The sequence below is a fragment of the Sciurus vulgaris genome (assembly GCF_902686455.1).
Source record: "Sciurus vulgaris genome assembly, chromosome: 16".
NCBI classification, from domain to species: domain Eukaryota; kingdom Metazoa; phylum Chordata; class Mammalia; order Rodentia; family Sciuridae; genus Sciurus; species Sciurus vulgaris.
In genome coordinates, this window is record NC_136477.1 from 68,558,177 (window position 1) to 68,577,683 (window position 19,507).

Sequence of the window (19,507 nt, forward strand, 5' to 3'; positions counted from 1 at the left end):
GATTTTATCAGATTTTCAGCAAAGACCTTGCAAGCCAGAATACAGCAGAATAGCACATTCCAAGTAAAAGTGAAAAAAAAAAAAACTGTCAAAGTGTACTTTATTCAATGAAGTTGTTTTGCAGAAATAAAGGAAAAAGTAAGTCTTTCTTGGATAAACAAAAACATTAGAACTGCCCTACAAGAAGTTCTAAAGGAAATCCTTCAAGTTGAAATGTAAGTATATTGGACATCAAATATAAAGCCATATGAAAACAAAATTCTCTGGTAAAGGTAAATATATGGATAAATATTGTAAGTAGCTGTATTGTAATTTTGGTGCAAAGCATGTACTCTGAAAATCATAGAGGATTATTAAAGAAATTAAACCTTATATGTAAGTTTTGAATTTATATTGTTTCATCCCATGTACAGCTGTTTTTTCTTTTTTCCTACAAATATATATTTTTTTATTTTGTTTGCATTGGGAGGGCTGTAAAGGAAAGCAGAATGTTTTATGAGTTTTGCTTCAGTGACTTTAGGAAAAATTAAAATTTCTAAACTCTAGTTAAAATAAAATAAAAAAATAAAAATCTCTAAATAATGAACAGACGTGATCAGGGAGACAATATTCTTAAGATGCCAGTACTCCTCAATTTTATCTACAGCATCATTATATTCTTTATCAAAATCCCAGCTAGCTTCTTTGCAGAAATTGAAATGGCAGTCCTGAAATTCGTATTGAATTGTTGTTGACCCAGAATATCAGCCTCAAGTTTAGAAAAGAAGTATACTTTCTTCCTATTTTTAAAATTAACTATAGCACTATAGTAGTGAATAGAGTGGTATTGGTTTGAAGTTGGACATACTGATCAGTGGACTAGAAACAAAGTCAGCAATGAACCTTCATGTTTACAAGGAATTTATTTTTGCCATAGTACTAAAAGTGTTCAGTGAGAAGAGGATAGATTTTCAAATAATGATGCTGAGACAGCTGGGTAACTGCATACAAAGAGTGATGTTGCACTCCTGCCTTAAACCGTATATTAAAAACCTACTGAAATGCATCAAAAGTCTCAATGTATAAAGAGGTTAAAGTATAAAACTTGGAAGAAAACATGTAAGTAAATCTTTGTGACCTTGGATTTGGCAGTGTTTTCTTAAGTATAACTAAAAGCATAAGCAACTAAAGAAAAAACTAACAGAATAATGGGACTTTTGAAAATAAGAATTTTCTGTGTTTCAAAAGATATCAAGAGCTGTGGTTGTAGCTCAGGGGAAGAGTGCCTACCATGTGTGAGGCACTGGGTTCCATCCTCAGCATCACATATAGATAAATGAAGGTCCATCAACAACCAAAAAAATTAAAAAGAAAAAGATATCAAGAAAATTTTAAAAGACAACCCACTGAATATAAAAAATATTTCAAATTACATATTGAATAAGGGACTTCCATTCTGAGTATTTAAAAAAACTGGGTAATAAAAATGCTCAATATGCCCAATGAATTTGAATAGACATTTATGTATAAGAGATGTGTAAATGGTCAGCAAGCACATGAAATAGTACTCACCATTATTAGTCATCAGGGAAATGTAAAAGGAAACCATGATATACCACTTTACACTCACCAGGAATGGCTTATATAAAAAAGCCAAATGATTATAGATTTGAAGAAATTGAAACTCTTACACAGTGCTAAGATTATAAAATGTTATAACTACATAAAGAGATAATTTGACTGCTCATTCAAAAAAAGGATTGTCATGTTACCTTATATCTCAGCAATTCTACTAGGTGTGTGGTAAAGAAAAATGAAGGCATTTGTAAAAATAAAAATGTGTACATGATTGTTCATAGTAACATGAACAATAGAACTAGCCCAAATATCAACCAACTAATAATCAATAGATTTTTATATCTATTATAGTGGATTACTGTATTTATAATAACATTACTATTATTGAAAAAGAATGATGTTTTATGCATGTTAAAGCATAAATTTTAGCATTATGGAAATTCTTCAGAAATCTTAGAATGAACCCACTCCTCCATTTATACACAAAGTACTTAAAATTAGCCTGCTACAGTAACACAGTCACATCAGCATTTATAACTGATCAATTCACAATAGCTAGATGGTGGAACCAAACTAGATGCCCTTCAATAGATGAATGTATAAAGAAACAGTGGTATATATACATAATGGAATATTATTCAGTCATAAAGAAGAATAAAATTTGCAGATAAATGAATGGAGTTGGAGAATATCATGCTAACTGAAATATGCCAATCCCAAAAAAACAGCCAAATGTTTTCTTTGATAAGTAAATTATGATATGTAATAGGGGAGGGGGTGTGGGGGCCAGTAAAAGAAGAATGGAGTAACTTTGGGTTATGTAGAACAAAATGGGGGGGGTGAGGCAGGAAAGATACTGAACTGAGACAGACATCATTACCCTATGTACATGTATGATTATATGAATGGTGTGAATCTACATCATATACATAGATATGAAATTTTGTACTCCATTTGTGTACAATGAATCAAAATGCAGTCTGTAAAAAAACCCATGAATTTTGAAAACATTATGATAAGTGAAATAATTCATTCACAAAAGACCATATGGTATGATTCAATTTGTATGAAAAAATCAAGAAAAATCTATAGACAGAAAGTAGTTGGTGGTTGACTGGGAGACATGGAGTAAAATGTTGGGATGATGCTAATGGTAAGATTATTTTTGGAGTTGGAAAATGTTCTAAATCTGGTTGTGGTAATGGGTTGCACAATTTTCTTACTATTCTAAAAATTACTGAATTATACAGTTTAAAAGTTTGGTTGTGGGTGAATCAGATACTGAACCCAAATCCATTTACTCACCTCTGGTAAAGAAGCTCAGTGAACCATGAACAAGTTATTGGAGTGAGGATAAAGATATATTCAGTAAGCCAGCAAAACTGAGAAGATGGTACTACTACCCCAAAAGATCATCTTGACCCAAGTTTCAGACTCCATTAATCTTTAGACAAGGGGAAAAGAGGGAGTGGTGTGGTTGGGAATGGATCTATGACTGGGAACTTCTAGGCACCCGTTTAATGGTCTGGAGTTGGATTGTGCAAAATCTGGTCGTTATAAATCTGTTCATCATGATGCCCCTGTACAACTTAAAATATCTTAGATACCCTTTTCTTGTTGCCTTTAGTGTTGAAATGGGAAGAGAACCATTAGGGAAATTTTGGGCAATCAACCTTTTAATACCAGTTCTGAACAAACACTCCTTAAGCTACTAATGTGTCTATATGTAGAGTCGAACAGAAAAAATCTGACCCAAAAAATTAAGGTAGCAAAGGAGTCAGATAAAATGCAAAGGCAAAGATGCCAGATTTCCACCCTGTTTAGTCACCCTTTGGATATCTGCATAGACCCAAGTGAACAGTTAGTGCTTTTCTTTTTTCTTTTTCTTTTTCTTTTTTTTTTAGTCATAAAGAGACACAATGCCTTTATTTATTTCTATGTGTTGCTGAGGCGGCTAGAACCCAGTGCCTCACATGTGCTAGTCAAGTGCCTTACCACTGAGCCACAACCCTCGCCCAATAGTTAGTTCTTTTGACAAAAGCAGCCTTCAAGTCCTTGAAAGGTAAAATAGGCAACAGTTATCATCATAAACCCACATGTCAGAGGCACTCTGCAGCAGAGCTAGTGAAAGACTAATATAATAATATATTGATCAGCTGTGTGATTTGACCTTCGAAATTGGTGATTTTTAAAGTCATCTGGAAGTAAGTGAAGCTGGAGAGTTTATTTAGATTTTCCCTGTTACAAATTATGTCTCAAAAAAGCTATTGCTAAAAAACCACTACCACAACAAAAACAATATAACCAGGGTACATGGTGCTCTTGGTCTTTGTGTCTCCTAAGTCTCTATATTTTGGACACTTTACCATCTCCTTTCTCCCCCTCCTCATGTTTTATGTTATTATGTTGAAGAGTCTGAATTTGTTGAATATCTTGTAGTCTTAATTATTCTGAATGCTTCCTTGTAAAGTTATGTAACCTGTTTCCTGGAAGGAATGCTTTATAGTTAGTCACATATTAAAATGAGGTGGGAAAGTTTAACACATAAAATTTTACTGAGATTGTGATCTTAACAGAGTATGTGGTTATCAAATTGCATTTATTCATGAAAGTATCCATAAAAGTACTATTTGGATATTTTTCAAATTATGAAATGTCTGTAATTTTTTCTTTTTCTGTTTGAGGTTTTATTGTTTGAATTATAGGAAATGATACCTTAACACTAGTAGGAAGCCAGTGAAGAACATTGAGGGGGAAAATAGTATCAGGTTTATTCTTTCAAAGGATTGTGCTGACTGTTACATGGAGGTAGGATTGGAGTCAATCACATGACTGTAGTGGGAGAATAATTAGTAAACTCTTATGTAATTAAGGTGAAATAAGGTATCAATGTGGATTGTGTAGGTGGGTATAGAATTAGAACTGCACTATTTTGAAAGGAGATAAAATTGATCGGACTTGTTAATGGATTCCATGTAAGAATTGAAGTGTCAAGGTTGACATTCAGGTTTATGACTTTTGCAACTATATGAGTATTGATAGCAGTAACTCAAATTAGGAACTATTGGGGGGGAATCTCAGTATGTAGGGTAATCTGAGAAGTTTCTTTTGGATATGCTGAGTTTGAGATGGCTTTGAAACAGCAAAATGGATTGTGCCTAGAAGCTATTGCCATGAGAGACCCAAAACTCTTGGAGAGTATATTATATATGTATATATATATATATATATATATATATATATATATATATATATAAACATTAGTCATTAACTTATAGTAGCTAATTTCAAATATTGAGTAACTCCAATATTTAACAATCAAGCAAATGAGAATAAATAAGCAAAAGAGACTGGTAAGTAGTAGCCAGAGAAGTAGAAGGGAAACCAGAAGAAATTGATGTCACAAAATCTGAAGAGGGAGAGTATTTCAAAAGGAGAAAGTACCACATCTTGCTTCAAGAGATCAAATAAGCATTTTGAAACTAAGGTTTATTTTCATAGCTTATTAGTCATGTTTGTGGTTGTATATATGATTTTGTATCCTGGATTTGCTTTACTCAATTTATCAATGATGTGTTTCTATTTGCTCATTGAATTCTTTTTTTTTTTTTTTTTGTACTGGTAATTGAACTCAGGGGTACTTGACTACTGAGCCACATCCCCAGCCTTATTTTATATTTTGTTTAGAGACAGGGTCTCACTGAGTTACCTAGTGCCTCAATTTTGTGGAGGCTAGCTTTGAACTCAGGATACTTCTGCCTCATCTCCCAAGCTGCTGGATTATAGGCACACACCATTTGCATTCTTTTATGATATTCTCATTCAGAGCAGCTACATGAGAAAGCAGAGAGGCTCAGAGGAAGAAAAACAACATAGTTTACATATTCACAGGTCTTAGAGACAGAAGGCACTGCAGGTTATGCAAAGCCACATGAGAGACACCAGAGTGATCAAGAGGTGGAAGATAGAAACAAGGGGAAAGCATTAGAAAGGAAAGACTAGGCAGGGTGAATAGGAGTGGCTAGCTAGAATAATTTTCCTAAGGCATGGATCACACAGAGGAGGTTTGATCTGGATTGGTTAGATCAAAGGCATCTTCAAGTATGCTTTTTGTTGTCTCTACGAATGGGATAGCTCAAGGAGAGGCAGTCTTTCCCCATCTAGAGGGCTTTTTAAAAGATATTGAAACATCATAATAAATATACAGAAAATAAGTATACATACAATACATTCATAATCTTTAGTCCATTGGATGTAAAGTTAACTTAAAATTTCCCTGTTAACTATTATGATATTTCCAGGTTTATGCTGTTATAAATAAAGATCTTTGTACGTGTGGTTTTGCAGGGGTATATTTTAGGTGATTTCTTAGATTGGTTAAAATTCCAGAAGTAGTGGTGTTTTATCAGAGCATTAGGATATATCTTTATGGCATTTAAAATCATTTAGCAAAATGACCTACTTTTGAAGCGAAGGTCATCACATTTTTTAAAATTTTTAAATTATTTTTACAAATTGACATTATGATAATATAGATGTGTAAAGAGGAAAGTAAATACTAAAGTTATTACAATCCATCTGTTAATATTTTTAGAAAATATCCTTTCACATATCTTTTTCAATATAAATTTAAATAGCCATTTTATATAAATTGGATTTTTTAATAACTCACCTTTGTATGTATTGATTAGATACAGAATGACTCTTCATTTCCTGTTCTGAAGACAGTCAAATCGTTTCAATTGATTAGCCAATTTATCCTTGACAAGTGATTCAGAAAGATAAATGAACCTTCTGACTTTATAGATATGAATGTTTGTTTACATACATGGAGATGTTATACCCTATTATCTAATCCATTCTTCTAATTTAAAATATAACTGTTTTCTCAATAAAGAGCATTAATTTTTAAAATTGAAACAAGTCATCTTCACTGTTCTCACTCTCTGTGCTTTTTATTTTTGTTATTTCTATAAATATTCAAACAAAAATCTCCAATCTTGAAACCAACTTACAATGGCAGTCTGAGGCTTTTTAAATAACTTTTAAAATATTTTTTAAAGTGTAAAAACTCTGAAATTACAAACAAAAAATTACAATTTTATAGTATATATGTAATTTATTTTTTAAAAAATATTCTGAATTGATTTTATACAAGTAATCAAGTGTTATTTTTTCCAAATGAAACTCCTATATAAGCTAAAGGAGGATGTGTGGTCTTTCCCCATTAAAAATCAATACACATTTTATTGTTTTATGCTGCCACTTCAATGATTTCAGAGAAGTCATTTGGTAGGATCACACAACCTCTTTCTGATATGTCATCTTTCTCTTTCTGGAAATGTACAACCTCCTTTAGTTTTTCAATCTGTTGTTCCTGTCTTCTGCATTGCTGCTGGGCAGTCTTGAGCTTCTTCCTGAGCTTTTAAACTTGTTGTTCTAGTTGATGTATCCTTTTCCTCTGGTGCATTGTAGCCTCCATAGTATAGTTGTAGTCACAGAAAACTGGAAGATTATCAGGCATCTAAAGAGGCAGCATTAATAACCCAATAGCAGCATCAATCTGGGAAATGGGAGGTGTTAAAGGAGGCGGGGAAGATGTTCTTGTGACAGAACAAGGAAGATCTTCCTTCTTGTCATGTGGCTCAGTACAAAGAAATATTGTGGGTACAGCATTCTCTTTCTGTAACTTGTTGCACTTCCTCTTAAAGCAGTCTGGAGTAAAATGTTCTGAACAAATACTGCTGTACTTGGTGGGCTTAAAGATTTTTCTTCTGACAGCTGCCTCACACTTTTCACAAAGACTGGATCAAGTAAGAGAAAACTTGTGGGAAGAAACAGGTTTATCCTTATCATATTGGTTCTTGCAGCTGTAGGCGGAACAGGACTGCACCATCCTTCTGGTCCTCAGTCACTTCACCTAAGCCGCACCAGAAGGAAAGTGAAAGGCTCACAGTGTCGCTGAGCTCGGTTTTGACACTCTTGCTTCTTCTGTAGTTTTGGTCAACAGTTACAATGATGAAAGCCTCACTAGGGGGCGACTATCGGTCCTGTTTTTTGTTTGCATTAGCAGAAGGACCACAGCCATCAGCCATCTCCCATCTCCAAGATGACGGAGGCCTAAATTGGATTATTTATTATGCTTGCTATGGAATATTCTATGATAAAAAGAATAAATCTAGGTTATCATTTTTAAAGGATATATATTTATTTTACCATTTAAACTTCAAAAAGTATGTATATTAAGGTTAAGCTTTTTAAATCCCAGAGTAATGTTAGTTTTATAAAAATGGTAATTATCTCATCTGTAAGCAATTTTGTAGAGTTAATGTTAATTCATTAAATATTGGATAGACTTCTGCAAGTGAACTGTTTGGACCTAGAGATTTCTTTTTTGGGGGGGAGTTAAATTTTGAATTTATTTTCCTTAATAGTTATAGGACTATTCTAATTATATAATTATATAATTATAATTATATAATTCACATTGGTGACTTGTAGTTTGTGCTTTTGAGGAACTGAACCATTTTGTCTACACAAATTTATTTGTGTAGAGTTTATCACAATACTATCTTTCTGAAATCTTCAGTGTCTATAGTGATAGTCCTACTGTATTCCAGATATGGAAATTTGGGTTTTCTCTGTTTTTTTCCCTAGAAGTTTGTCTTTTTCATTGTTCTTTCAGAGGTTTATCTATTCATTTTGTTGATTTTTCTGTCATGTTTTTGTTCTCAATTTTGTTGATTTCTTCTTGCTATTATTTTCTTGTTTCTCTTTGCTTTGAATTTATTATGCTCTACCTTTTCTAGATTACTGAAGTGAAAAATTGTTGATTCAAGACTTTGCCTCTTTTAATATATATATTTATTAATTTGTGCTATTTTTCCATCCTTTCTGCTTTAATCATGTCCTACAGATTTTGATATGTTTTATTTTCATAACATGACCCATGAATTATTTAGTCTGTTATAGGTCTTTCTGTTCTTCAGGTTTGGTTGTTTTGTAGATAATCATAAGTTGTTTTATATCCTCATTGATATTTTATCTAGTTCTATCAAATGTTAAGAGGTGGTTCTGAATATCACGAAATGTGTGAAGGCATTCTACTGTCATGTGCAGCTAATTAGAACAAATAAAATTTAAAAATATTGAAAAAAGAAGTATCTAGCATTAGTAGTAAATTTGTGTTTCTTCTGTTATTTCCATCCATTTTTACCACATATAATATATCTCTGTTGCTCAGTCCATATACATTTAGGATTGCTTTGTCTTCTTGATAGACTGACCCTTTTATTTTTATATAAAGTCTTTTTTGGTCATTATCTTTGATCATGAAATCACTTTAACTGATATTATTTTAGCCATTTCTGCTTTCCTTTGATTCATATTCTCATGATACATCTATTTCCATTTTTTTTTTACATTTGACCTGCATATATTCTTATATTTGAAATGAGTTTTTGTAGGCAGCATAGGATTGGGTTATGATTGTTAATCAATTTTGTCAATCTTTGTATTTTATTTGGTATTTAATTTGTACATGGTAGGGCTTCAAATGTCACCTTATTTCTTGTTTTTATCTGTTTTTCATTTTTTTGTTTCTTTTTCCTACTGTCTTGTGGGTTACTTGAACATTTTTTAGAATTCCATTTTCATTTATCTATTTATCTATAATCTTTTGGGCCTCTCTCTCTCTCTCTCTCTCTCTCTCTCTCTCTCTCTCTCTCTCTCTTTGTGGTTCTGGGGATTGAATCCAGAGCCTTGTGCATGTGAAGCAAGAACTATACCAACTGAGCTATGTCCCCAGCCCCTAAGGCATATATCTCTTTGCTTAACTTTTTACTAGTTCTTGGTAATATATTATATATGATCACTTATTAGTCTAACTAGTACCATCATTTTACCAGTTTTGAGTAAAATAGAGAGATATGACATATCTTAAATTCTCTCATTTATAATATAATTATGCTAAATATTGCTTCTGTAGCTGGGCACATTGGCCTATGCCTGTATTCCCGGCATGGATTTGAGAGATTGAGACAGAAGGATCTTTAGTTCAAACGCAGCCACAGCAACTTAGAGAGGCCCTAAGCAACTTAGTAAAACCCTGTCTCTAACAAAATATAAAAGAAAGGCATGGGAATGTGGCTAGGTGGTTAAGTACCCCTGGCCTGGTACAAAAAAAAAATTAAAAAGAACTGCATAAGATAATGTTATTGTTTTTGCTTCACCCATCAAACAGTTTATAAGTTCAAGAAGAGAATAAAAGTCTACTGTGTATTTTTGTGTTTTGTGTTCTTCTTCCTGATGTATTTTAGCCTTTCCTTTCTGTTAATAGAACTTTATATTTTTAGAATAGATCTGCTGATGACAGATCCTCCTGTTTTCTTCATTTTGACATCCTGATTTTCCTTTCATTTCTGAAGGATATTTGCACTGGGAATTGGACTTGTGAGAGGCTTTTTTTTTTCCTCCAAACTTTGGCTTTTTAGAAATGTGCCAGTTCCTTCTCATCTCCATGGTTTCTGATAAGAAATCTATTGTCATTTGAGTTGTTTTCCTCGTACATGTAATATAGAGTATCATTTCTCTTTCTATCTCTCTCTTTTTTTTTTGGCTAATTTTCATAAGTTTGACAATGATAGGTCTTAGTTTTAATCTCTTTGGATTTATCCTGTTTGGGATTTGTTCAACTTCTTTAATCTCTATGTATATTTCTGCCATGTCTGGGAAGTTTTTAGCCATTGTTTCTCAAATATTTTTTTAGCTACCTGATTTTGCTTTCCTTTGAGGACTCTATGACATGACTATTAAATTTCTTGTTATACTCTTAATTCCTTAACATCCTATTTGTTCATTTTTCAGTTTAGTTTGGTTGTTCAGATTAACTGTTTTCTGTTTTTACTTTCTAGTTAACTAATTCTTTCTCTAGTCCCTCCATTCTGCTACACAGGCTATTCACTAAACATTTATTGTGTTTATTTTATTTACAGTTCTAAAATTTCCACTTGGCTTTTCTTCTATATTTTCTTTGGTAAGAATTTTCACTTCTGCAATGAGATTTTCTAAAAGTATTTATAAATACTCATTTTATCAGAGGTGTGTTAAATTCTTTGTTGGATAATTGTAATATTTTGTCATATAATGGGATTTTCAGGTCTTGATTCTCTTTTTTCATTTGATTTTGAGACTTTCCTTATTTTTGGTATGGTAAGCATACATTTTTGGCCAATATTGGTTGCAGACATTTGTGAAGCCACAACAATAATTTTAAAAAATAAAATTTTTGTATTTTTTTAACTTTTTTCCAATTAAAGAGAAATAGTGTCCATACACTTATTTGAAAAGTAAAGAACAATTTATTTTCCTATTATAAAAGTAGTATAAAGCATTAGAATTTTTATAAACAAAAATAAGTAGAACTCCTTATTCTTGTTATTTTAACATTTTTACCATACTAATCTTGAAATATTTAATTTTAAATTGAGATTTTACATCTGTGTATTACTTTTTCCTAATGATATTATACTCTTATCAGCAATGTGTTTGAATTAGATTACACTGCTTGTGCCACCCAGTCATTTGGCAATTGATATTCACAAAATCTCAGTATATCTGTTTGTAATTTAAAAATTGAAAATTGTTATATGCATTGCAGGATCAATTTTTTTTTTTTTTTTTTGGGTGCTGGGGATTGAACCAGGGCCTTCTGCTTGCAAGGCTGACTGAGCTATCTCCCCAGCCCCCAGGATCAATATTGAGTCCGAAATTGTTCACAAATTCCCATTCAGAGGCAGGTAACTATTATAAACTCAGTGGCATGGGATTGAAGAATTAGAATCATAACAAAGGAAATTTTAAGTTATTTCTCAGTCTTCCTTACCAAAGCATACTCTCTGCAGCAGTCTGAAATGGTTTTCTTTCATTTAATTCTTGGTGAATATATGAAATACCACAAGATTCTTTTATTTTAGAGGTAATTTTTTCTATGCTATTATTCCAATTTTGCCTACTTTCTTGTTTCAGTTTGTTCTCCATGTGAATTTTCTATGATTCTAACCTAGTATTTTATTCTTTGGAAATTGTTCAGTTTTCAGTCACTGAGAACATTTATAGTCAGATTAAACTGAAAACAGTGAGATTAGAGATGGTCATTTCCTAAACAAATACAGTAAGATACACCTGAGAAACTGGTAATCAGTGATGGTGGAGCAATGGTGAACAGAGAATCGGCAGTCCACCTCTCTTCCATTGATGATTCTCTGTTCCAGAAATAAAGCTTGATCTTATGTGTTTAGAAAAATATGTGTTTTAGAAAAATAAACATACTTAAGTTTCTTTTCAGTTGATTGTAACCTTCCAGTTTTGCATATTTTCAATTGTTTCATTTTTTAATGAACAAGAAATTCATTTACTTTTAGTTCATTTATTTGATTGCAGTATTTAAAATATATGTTTCCTGAGCATGAACAAATACCCTAAGATTGTACATATTTTTAACAGCATTCAACAATGACATCAACATTGAGAAGACTAGGTGAAGACATATTTAAAGGAGTGGTAATTAAAGGAATTCAGGATAATTCTTCAGAACATTCTGTGGAAAATAAACCAAAGACAGCTGTTTTCTTCAAAAACTCCAATTTGCCATTGAGATTTTTGTCAACCTTAATTGTTCTCAAAACAGTCACTCAAGGTAAGCTTTCAAGCACACTTACAGGATAATTTTTAGTAACTAGGATAGGCAACCATATAATGAAGCAATTATTTTATAATAAAATATGTTTTAAATTTTTAGCATGAGATTTTGGCTTATTTCATAATGGTGGCACATTATTTAAAATCAACTTTTGTTTGCTGAATTTGAGAGAATTAAGTCTTATGTATCATTGCTTCTTCCCAGAAGTCTGTGTTGATTCTCTTAGATCATTTTCTAATAGCACCATTCACTTACAATTGTTGGCTTATTTGTCACATAAATTGGAATTGTTAATTAGTTTTTATTTTCTGATAGACAACCAAATTGGCAAACTATAGCTTATAGAACATATCGGGTCCACCATCTCTTTTGTTAATACAATTTTCTCACACATCCATGCTTGTTTGTTTTGTCTTAGCTATGACTCTTTTAGCCTTTGAACAGCAGAGCTGAGTAGTTGGCAACAGAGATTGTGTAGCCTCTAAACTTTATAAAATTATTGCTGGTCCTATACCAAAAAAGCTTATCAATTCTGCACTAATTAGCTTACTGAGAATAAAAATTTATTTTATTTATCTGTCCATACCTAGCATGGTGCTTGATATATGAGTGAATTTACTGATATATAAAGAAATAAATCAATTAAAAATAATGCTACATGTATAAGACCTGGACTCAATCCCCAGCATTGCAAAGGAAAGAAGAAATGAAGGGAGGGAGGGAGCAAAAGAGTGAGAAAGAAGAAAATGCTTCAACCAAAGATGACCATAATATTTTTCCCTCCAGTACTAGGGATTGAACCCAGGTGTGTTCTATCCCAACCCTTTTTATTTTTTATTTCAAGACAGTGTCTCACTAAGTTGCCAGCTTGGCCTCAAATTTGTGATCCTCCTGTCTCAGCCTCCTCAATTGCTGAGATTTACAGGTGTGCAGCTTAATTATATATAATGTCAACTAAATTGATATACCTTAAAGTATTACCTTTAACTAGTTGTCATTCTGAATCATTAAATATGAGAATTTTTGTTAAAGTGAGTCATGCCAGTGTAGTCAAGCAATGAATTTTTATATCTATTGTGTTTGCTAAATTATATGACTCAGAATGGTGGTTTCTTTAAATGGGCAATGACAATAATTTAACTGGGCTATTTTATCTGAAGTATGTTCTGTGTCGTTACTCCCAGCTGTAAGTGAACTAAAGGAAAAACAAGAAGTCATAATTCTGCCTTCTTAATTATTTTTGCTTGGTTTTGGTTCTAAAAATTATAATAGACTGGTAACTATTTGAAAGATCATTTATGAGCCAGGCATGGTGGCTCATGCCTACAATCCCAGCAACTTAGGAGACTGAGGCAAGAGGATCACAAATTAGAGGCAGCCTCAGCAACTTAACAAGACCCTCAGAAACTTAGCAAAATCCTGTCTCAAAATTAAAAAGACATGGGCATACTCAGTAGTAAAGTGTTCTGAGTTCAATCCCCAGTATAAAAAAATGGGAAAGGAAAGAAAGACACAATTATCCCAAAGTAAAGTTTACTTCAGGCCTATTTCAAAAACTTATGTGTTTACATGCACACATAGATGAATAAAGTTTTATTAGAACATAGCCACACATTTAAAAATGTACATATTCATCAGAGATCCAATAAGGTTGATATCAGAAATTCAGTGCCACATTAGTACAAGAAAAAAATTTAAACATTAATAATTTTATTAATAAAAATTCAAAATCATATCAATGAATAGCATAGATTGATAAACTATCATGTTTATTCTTAATAACTCTGCATAAAGGCAAAAATACAGCAAGGAATATTTATTTAAGATGGGGAAATAACAGAAGGGAATTATGTGCTCCTTGTCACCATTTTTGTTCAGTACATTATTGGACATTCTGATCATCTTTAAAGAGCCATGAAGTATGACAATTGGAAAAGAGTAGAGAAAACTATGAATTCAAGAATGCTCATATATAAAGCCTAAAACAACCAATAAAAGAGCCAGTGAGGGGCTGGGGTTGTGGCTCAGTGGTACAGCACTTGCCTAGTATATGTTAGGCACTGGGTTCGATTCTCAGCACCACATATAAATAAATGAATAAAACAAAGGTCCATAACATCTTAAAAATATATTTTTAACAAAAGCCAATTAAAGGAAAGAGGTATAGCTAAAATTCCATAAAAGGAGATAATGAACACCTTAATTAAAACACTAATAAGTGGGCTTGGAAGATAGCTCAGCTGGTAAAGTGCTTGCCTTGCATGCACAAGCCTCTGAGTGTGATCACCAGTACTGCAAAAAAAAAAAAAAAAAAAAAAAAAGACTAATAAGGTTGACTGTTTGGATAACCAAGTAACTTTCAGAGTGAAGACTGTTATTGGAGATGAGTGTCATCTCATAGTGTTTAAGTGGTCTTATCAAGAAAACATCATAATCCTTTATGTACCAATAGCATGAAGCAAAAACTGATAGAACTTAAAGAACAGATTTTTTTTTTAAATTTTGAGACAAGGTTTATTAAGTTTCCCAGACTGACTTTGAATTTACAATCCTCCTAATAGTAGCTATCTATTATCAATATCAATAGACTTGATTATTGTTTATATTATTTAACTTTTAAGAGTTGAATTAAGGTATATTAGATCACATTAGCTGCTTATGGCTATATATGCAACCAAGCACTTATGGGAATACAAAAACTTTTTATTTACTAGTTCACAGTTTTTTGGATTGGTAATTTGGGATGGACTCAATCAACAGGTTTTCCTGGGCTGGGATCCCTGTTCTTGGTTGGCCTTTCTCCCATGTGACCTATTCACATGTGGCAGAAAAGTTGGTGATGCAAGAGCTCTTGTGACTAGGATTCTGAGCACACAGCATCATTTCTTCTGCATCTTGATACGAGCATAGAGTTAGCCTAGGCTCAGAGCTGGGCAGTGGAGCTCATCTGTAGATGGCAATGTGGCAGAGTTTCTAACTGCTTTTTAAAGCTACAATATAGACTAAATAAAGGAAAACCTTATCTTACACTGATTAAGATCAACAGATTGACTTTTGGTAAAGAATATAAAGGTAAAATTTCAATGACGGGTCTTTCTTAAAGGACTCAATAATATAACATATTTAGGAAAATAAATGTTTTGAAATAGTTAAAATCAATATTTAAAAAATATTATTTTGGAAGATAAATTGGCTTTGTTTTTAGAAACACTTTCATTACTGGATAAATTCAAATGAGACCATAATTTATCTCTAAGTTTGTTCTTGAAAAAAGTAGTCAAGTACTATTTTTTATTCATTAAATCTCTTAAAGAACAATTCTTCAGCTTGTCAATTTTAAGAAAAATCCCATATAACATTCAGCCTATTTAAAAGCCAGATGATATATTAGTAAGTGAAGAAATTTGTATTAAATGCAGCAGGTGGTGCTGTCATAAAACTTTTGTTCCTTATCATGTATACTCTGCTTCTGTAATTGCTAAATATATATTTATGTATATATATTCTAAACAAGGCAAATATAAACAATTTAGCAACTTTGTTCTATTATTCTTTTATTTCCAGTATTTATTTTTTAGCTACAAAATTACGTATAGTAATGTTAATGTTCCTTGAACTAAATTCTACCAAAAAGGAAAAGGAGAACACTATAAAGGGATCGAGAGACACAGATCCTTATTTCTCAAAATATTTTAATATATATTTTAATTTCATATGAGTTACTCTAACTTCTCAATAACTAGGGTTTAGTTGTTTTCTTAATATTTATGTAAGAAAATCCAAACCAAAACCAAGAAGACAATAAATGTCATTTGGTGATTCTGTTATACTTTCAGTGTATTTCAAGTCATTAAAGTAGAAAGCTCAATAGAAAAAAATAACTCACTATTATACGAACAGCATGAACATTTAAAAATTCCTTTTAATAGAGTTTTGAAAGGAGAATTATAGAAAACTGCTGTTAAGAGTAGTGACTTGGCTTTGTTTGGCATATTAAAGTATAATAATACAAGTATATAATACTTTATTTGCATTGATTCTAATTAAATTAGTGCTTTTTAATCCTGACTTTAGAAACTTCCCAGGTACCTGTGGAACATCTTTAAGATAATCCAGGCAATCTAATCTGACAGGTGTCTTTATAGTGCTGGCCTTGGTAAAATCTTGCTGCCATTTTTATTTACAGATATATCAAGAAAAGTAATACAACAGAGCATATCCAAATTTCTGAAGTTGTCTTTCAGTGGTCTAATATCGAATTTTTAGCCAGAGACAGGAATCCTTGTTTAAAATCCATTTGGCAAGTTTATATGAAGTTACATTTTGAAATAACCATTCAGAAAGAAGTAAAGTAATGCAGTTCAATTTTTGGAAGCATATTACAGTTATAATCAAATATGGAAAATAAATTCTCCTTGTGGTACTTAATATAAACCATTTTTTATTTCTTCATACCAGAAAGAAATAGGTCTTATTTGTTGTTCCAGTTCTAAAATATGAAACTTTTAAAGAAAATTTACCCTATCAAGTTGTAATACCTTTTCTTTCCCTTTCCCATTGAGTTTTAACAAATTAAGGGGAAATTAATCTAAATTTAGGCTGTGATCTCTTGTCATTTAGTTTTTGTTTCTCTTTTGATTTTGTTAAAGAGATGATGCTTGCTTTTTATCTTTCTGATTACCAACTTGATTACTGATATGCAGATGATTTCACATTGTTTTTCAGCTGATTACCTGACTCAGGCATTTCATTCTTTCTCTTTGGATTTGAAGACAGATGAAGGGAAAACATTGTTTTTGCAGTATCAAGCAGTTTCAATAATATTGGGTCATTTGAGAATATCCAGTAAAGGACTCCTATCCAATGTTATTGATAGTTTGCTTCAGATGACACTAGACTCTAATAAGTCTTTAAATTTTATAAATATAAAAATAATCAAAGTGAAATATTTTCTATCCTCCTTTTGTCTATAACTTCACATACCAGAGTGAAGTTACTTTACATATCAGACACTTATTTTATAATTTAATGGTTATTATAATTTATAAAAATTTAATTATAATTTGTAATTTAAATTCTTAAAAATAATTTGACAGTTGTATAATTGAATCAGCAATATCATTAATAGTTAAAAACACTGGCTGGTGTTGTTTCTTAGTGGTAGAGCGCTTGCCTAGCATGTGTGAGGAGGAACTGGATTTGGTTCTCAGCAGCATATAAAATTAAATAAAATAGATATTGTGTCCCTACAACTAAAAAATTTTAAAATAATTAAATGTTCATCAACAACTAAAAAAATCTTTAAAAAAACAAAAAATTCCTAACCCTTTGTCCATATGTTCATTAATAACACAATTTCTAGTAGTCATTAGTTTATGGGTACACTGCAAATGTTACATATTTGAGCCTCTTTCTCTATTCTCTTTTGTCCTGTTGTCCTAACAGGTCCAATCATATAATCCTTGTTTGCTCAGGGGGAGTGAGATTATCAAATATATCTTTAGCTAAAGTGAGAATAATGACAGAGATATGTACCTGTTCTTGTCTGTTCTTCTTTACTGTTTCCTTGGGAAGAATTTAGAGCAGGGCAGCAATACTTTGGCGGTATATGTGGCTAATCTGTTTAGCTTGCATTTGTGATATTTTTATGGTCTGTGGGTGTTTTCTTTGTAGTTTTATATTTAACACATATTACATAGAAATTCTGAACATAAATGATTTAATTGGGTATTGCTCTTTCAATCTCCTGTAACCTCTGGACATGTGACAAGTAGCCATTTTGCTTAAATAATTCTTTTTCATTTGTAGTGTTCTATTTCCTTTACAACACTTCTAAAAATAAAATGTTTATGCCTTCCAGAGGTGGAATCTCAAATTAGAAAGTAATTGACCTTCCTGGTAGTAAGTGACCTTTGAAATTGATGCTGCTGTGGTTTGCTCCCTAGTGGTTGGGTACAAAGCATGGGTATGCTTCTTACTAGGTGCATTTGATGTATGGCTTCACATTTTCAATTCATTTCTGTATATAGTCCTGCTTTTCTTTGAAGTGGGCCTGGTAGGGAAACTGAAGCCTAGAACAATTGGGTAACTTCTTCAGGGTACCCAAGACATTGATATGTAATGTAAAACTGAGTCTTTGACTCTATACATGAGGCTTATTGTACCACAGCAGTGTAATTGGATTTCCAAGGTTTGCTTTTTTCCCCTGCTCCAAAATATCATTTGTTTTCTGATATATTTTATCAATATATATAGCCATTGCACCTGTTCAGATATTAGATTTATAGTTCAGGATCTGATCACCTGGATGAGTAATCTTGAAGTTTACTAATGTAAACATCAGATTACTAATGTAATAAGTAGAACAAAAAGTTTGAAGATTACTAAGATTACTTGTTTAAGTGACTAGACTTAAAACTGCATTGCAGAATGTTTTTGTTTTCATGAGGTAAAAAATTCTACCAGACTCAAATGTTTATTTTTTGGAAACACATCTTTTTGAATGTATCCAGTAGATTAACTTTTCTTTTTATAGTAAAGGGAAAATTAAATATAATTTTATGAAATAGTTGACCTACTTAGGTGAGATGACTTTGTGGCATCACAATTTCACATTTGTATTAGTCAACTGATGTTGAGCTTTTTGTGTTTGTTTACCTTTGTTCTGGTTACTCTCAAAACCAATTCTTACTCAAGTTGAGTAAACAAACCAATTTCTTCTGCTGATTTCTATGAAAACACTGTAGTTAGTTTAGTAACAAATTTTCAGAACATCAGAAATGGCAAATCTTTGATACCTGACTGAAGCATATTTATTTGCTTTGTATAGTCCCCATTTTAAATGGAAATCTAGTACCTGGTATTTATCAATTAAAGGAATAGATCAAAATGGAGTAAGTATTTCTTGGGCTTTTCTATTATGATTATTTTGATTCATTGTACACTAATAGGGTACAACTTTCATTTCTCTGGTTGTACACAAAGTAGAGTCACACTGTTTGTGTAAACATACATGTACATAGGGTAATGATGTCTCATTTTATTATCTTCTCTTCCCCCTGTCCCCTCATCACTCCTCATTTTCCTCTATACAATCCATCCTTCCTCCATTCTTCCTTTTTCTCCCCCAGCCCCCATTATGTATCATTATCCATTTATAAGAGAAATTCTTTGGCCTTTGGGTGCTTGGGATTGGCTTATTTCACCTAACAGGATATTCTCCAACTCCATCCATTTTCCTGCAAATGCCAT

General features: G+C 32.0%; 1 long non-coding RNA gene and 1 pseudogene across 2 annotated transcripts in view; one reads left to right on the forward strand and one right to left on the reverse strand.

Moving 5' to 3' along the window:
* Positions 1-19,507, forward strand: part of LOC306646635 — a 44,418-nt gene that overhangs the window by 16,088 nt on the left and 8,823 nt on the right. Inside the window, exon 4 of the long non-coding RNA XR_013759907.1 lies at positions 12,061-12,253. This is a non-coding gene — a long non-coding RNA (uncharacterized lncRNA). The remainder of the gene's footprint in view (positions 1-12,060; positions 12,254-19,507) is intronic.
* Positions 6,812-7,587, reverse strand: LOC306646618 (THAP domain-containing protein 1-like; annotated as a pseudogene). The gene has a single exon. The product of its transcript is annotated as a THAP domain-containing protein 1-like (transcript).